The 3,968-nt window shown below is 31.0% G+C and overlaps 2 long non-coding RNA genes across 2 annotated transcripts in view; one reads left to right on the top strand and one right to left on the bottom strand.

The window, feature by feature from the left end:
• Positions 1 to 970, bottom strand: part of LOC122633133 — a 2,141-nt gene extending 1,171 nt beyond the window's left edge. The window contains exon 1 of the long non-coding RNA XR_006328037.1: positions 851 to 970. This is a non-coding gene — a long non-coding RNA (uncharacterized LOC122633133). The remainder of the gene's footprint in view (positions 1 to 850) is intronic.
• Positions 971 to 1,672: 702 nt separating this feature from the next.
• Positions 1,673 to 3,735, top strand: LOC122633134. The gene is made up of 2 exons (XR_006328038.1): positions 1,673 to 2,310; positions 3,644 to 3,735. It is a non-coding gene; the product is annotated as an uncharacterized LOC122633134 (long non-coding RNA).
• Positions 3,736 to 3,968: the final 233 nt, after the last annotated feature.

Here is a 3,968-nt window from a genome sequence, read left to right as displayed (position 1 = left end):
AGAGAGAGAGAGAGAGAGAGAGAGAGAGAGAGAGAGAGAATGAATAATGTATTAAAGCGCGTGCGTGTAAAATTTGGTTAAAACTAGAAATAACCTGTATATCACATTTTTACTCTCTTTGTTCTCTTGTTTATGTATATCATTATTATAAAAAATAAATATAAATGGGATTGGAAAAAGTATGATAGTAAATTTGATTCGATTTGATTTGACTTGAATTGGTGATTCGACTCGATTTATATGTATGTATGTATGTATGTATGTATGTTGTATGTACGTCGTTCGTACGTCGATCGTTCTTTCGTCGTTCGTTTGCTCACGCGTAAGTAAGTAGTACGTTTGTTTTATTTTCCTTCTCTCTTTCTCTCGTATCTATTAGATTCTCCGAACTCTTGTATTTCCACGTTTACCTGTATCTCTTTCTTTCTTTTCTTTCTGTCTTCGTCACAGTACTCTATTTCTTTCTTACACTCTTAGGTTATATCTTCTACCTTTCTCCAGTTCTACGTACGTTATTTCTATATATTTTCTTCTTTTATTTATCTTTTCTTTCTCTCTCTCTCTCTCTTTCTCTTTCTCAGTCTATATGTCTGTCTGTCCGTCTCTCTCTCTCTCTCTCTCTCTCTCTCTATTTTTCTCTGTTTCTCTCTTTCAACGTAAAACCGTCGTAGAGTAAAGGCGATTAGCCGCTCTCTCCTGACGTTGCATGCCGACGAGGTCGCGCGAATCGGTCGATCGATAACTCTCTTCTTCTTGGCGCGTATCGCCAATTACTACCGGCTTCACTTCTCTCTTTCTCTTTCTCTTACTCTCTTTTTACCTAATCTATACTTCTATCTATCTTTCTTACTCTTCAACAATTCCACCTTTTCCTCTTATTAATCTCCTTTGGAGAGATATTAAATGAGAAAAAAAAAAAAAGAATATATTAATATTGATACTAATATCGATATTTATTATTATGCTCTTGTTTTTATTATTATTACTATTATTATTATTATTATTATTATTATTTCACTTCGTTGATTCTATTTTAAACGTACGAGAAACAAGTGAGATCTAGAAACTCTCGTATTATTATTGTTATTGTTATTGTTATTGTTATTATTATTATTATTATGTCGTTGGATTAAAAATAAAGAGGAAAAAACGCGAATGAAGCAACAACACCACGATCCGAGTCGTTGCTCGTATGGCCTAAGACTGGCCGTGCCGGAACACGCTTTGCTCGACTTATACACGTATCTTCTGTCCTTCTCCTACTTCTACCCCTTCTCTTCTTCTGTTTCTGTTTTTTTTTCTTTTCCTTTCTTTCCTTTTCTTCTCTTTTCTTCTCTTTTTCCCTTTCTATTTTTCTTTTCTTTTTCTTTCTTTTTTTTTTCAGTGCTTCGAACACCGTAACGACCTCTGGCGGTGCAATGAACCCAGTGGATAACGGTAGGCGACGACTATTGTCGCCCCCTCGTTCGTTCGTTGACGTTTACTATTCACTATCGAGACGCCACTTAGCGGAAATTAATGGTAATTAGAATTTAAATCGTTTCTTCGGAATAATTATGTGCGACATATAAGATAACTTTTTGGATAAAGATTATTTGTATGTTAAGTAAAGAGATATGAATTTTTTATGTAATATATATATATATATATATTATAAAAAAGTATATATATATATATATTGTATACGTATTGTATTAATATAATATCGATATGACTTAATCGTTTAATCGATAATCATTTGAAAAATCGTGAACGGAAATACAATTAAATGTTATCGTAATGATTAAATAACGAGACGGAATTATACGAAATTAGATTCAATTGAATTTGATACAATTACGAGTGTAAATCGTGTTATTTAATTTATCGATCGAGTCATCCATTTATTTTTTTTCATTCTTATACCGGATAAGATGGCGTCTTGGTTTAAGCTAAGATATACTTTCGTTAATACGTTACTTCTTATTTCGAAAAGTGTTGAATATTGTAATAGTTAGAAACATGTATATTATAGGAATAAATATTTTATCGGTAGTACTTTCTTTTAAATTTATAATAATCGATATATTTAAGTCTTTAGTAACGACACTCATTGATATTATACTATTACCAACCGAGTTTTATGATAAAACAGAACAACCGGGTGAACGTCGGTAAAAATGTTTCAGTTACATACATACGGTGAATTCCGAAGAAGTTTTTTAGTCTACATTTACAGAAGCTCGTGTTCGTTTCGTTATCGTCAACATGTTTTGTTTTTTCTTCCTTTTATTTTTTCCTTTTATCAAAACCAACAACGTGTTAAGGGCTGTAAGTATCACTAAATATATCAATTTTTATTCTATTTGATTGTCTATAATCGTATAATATTACATTATTAGTTATATCCACATTGATTTTACATTGGAATATGATCTTCGTTTACATCACGACCATTACTCGTCAAAGAGATCGAAATAGTATACTAATTAACGTTCTTCAAGAGAGAGAGAGAGAGAGAGAGAGAGAGAGAGAGAGAGAGAAAGGGAGAGGGAGAGAAAATGATCTGTCTATGAGACGGAGAGAGGTTTAACTAAAGCCTTTGTAATTAATAGGATCAATTGTAATTTCGATCTCGCTTGTCAGCTAAATGTATTTGAGGGATCGATCGACACTGTGTAACTGGCATATGTATACATATATATATTCCCTTTTGGACATGTACATGACGCCCACATCGAAATATTGAAAATCAAACTTAACCTATATAATCGAATGTATGTTTGTAATTGAAATTTTCGCACGTCGAAGAATTTTCGATACCGAATACAAAATTCATTTTCTCTCTCTCTCTCTCTCTCTCTCTCTCTCTCTCTCTCTCTCTTCTTTTGCAACTTTCAAAAATGTTACGAACTCTTTTTATTAGTTTCTATTTAGTATAATTTGAATAATCATTCTGCGTATGATCGGATAAATTTTCTGAGTCGATGATAGCACTGATCAAAATCGCATTACATAATGCGTTAGTCAATGATCCGATAAATAGATATAAAATGGAATTGATTAGGAACATTCGTCAATGTATCGTTTAAATCTCGTTCGATTAAATTGATGAATTAATCCGATGCATCTCGTTTAAAAAAATTCTTAACCTAAGCATAACCTAAGATTTATAGTTCGTATGAATTATTAAATCGGAATAAACTTTCTTAGTCGTTCTTTTCTTTTTTCTTTTTCTTTTTCTTTTCTTTTTTATATAACACACGTTACGCATACTCGAACGAATTTCACTTTATTTCACGTATTTGCGAAAATTACGATTTTTAAATTAAGTGAAATAATCGAATCGTATTGTTATCGCGGGTTCAAAAAAATGTTTCCACGAAAATAATTTCGTGATAATCGTAAAAAAAAAGAAAAAGAAAAAGAAAAAGAAAAAGAGAAAAGAAAAAATCGAAATTAATCAAAAATTTGAAAGACAAGACGACGAATCATAAAAAATTTTTATTATCCTTTCGCAATAATAAAAAAGTTCGATCAACGACTTTAACGTATCATCTCCTTTAACACTTAACCTCTATTTGGTTTACTCCGATTTACATAAATCTTAAATTTTTCTCTGAGCGACCTCTAATTTCTTTTCCTTTTTATTAAAACATCGAAGAGTAAGAAGGAGATGAAGGAGTAAAAGGAGGAAGAGGAGATGGTAGTATCTTCTCTTGTTAACTTGAAAATTAAAATTGCAACAAAAGCAAATAAAAAGCAGACGAACATAACCAAAAAAAGAAAAAAAAAAAAGAAAGAAAGAAAGAAAGAAAAGGAAAAGAAAAGAAAAGAAAAGAAAAGAAAAGAAAAGAAAGAAAGAAAGAAGAAAAAACAAAGCAACAGGAGGACATAACACGCACGTCGGTAACTTTCGTTAATGAAAATTAAAGAAGAATAATAGCGTACAAGTACAATAAATAATTGAAAAAAAAAAAAAAAAAAAA

The sequence above is a fragment of the Vespula pensylvanica genome, chromosome 11, assembly GCF_014466175.1.
Source record: "Vespula pensylvanica isolate Volc-1 chromosome 11, ASM1446617v1, whole genome shotgun sequence".
NCBI lineage: Eukaryota > Metazoa > Arthropoda > Insecta > Hymenoptera > Vespidae > Vespula > Vespula pensylvanica.
Note: the sequence above shows the minus strand (reverse complement) of the source record. Positions and strands in the feature narration are given on the sequence as shown.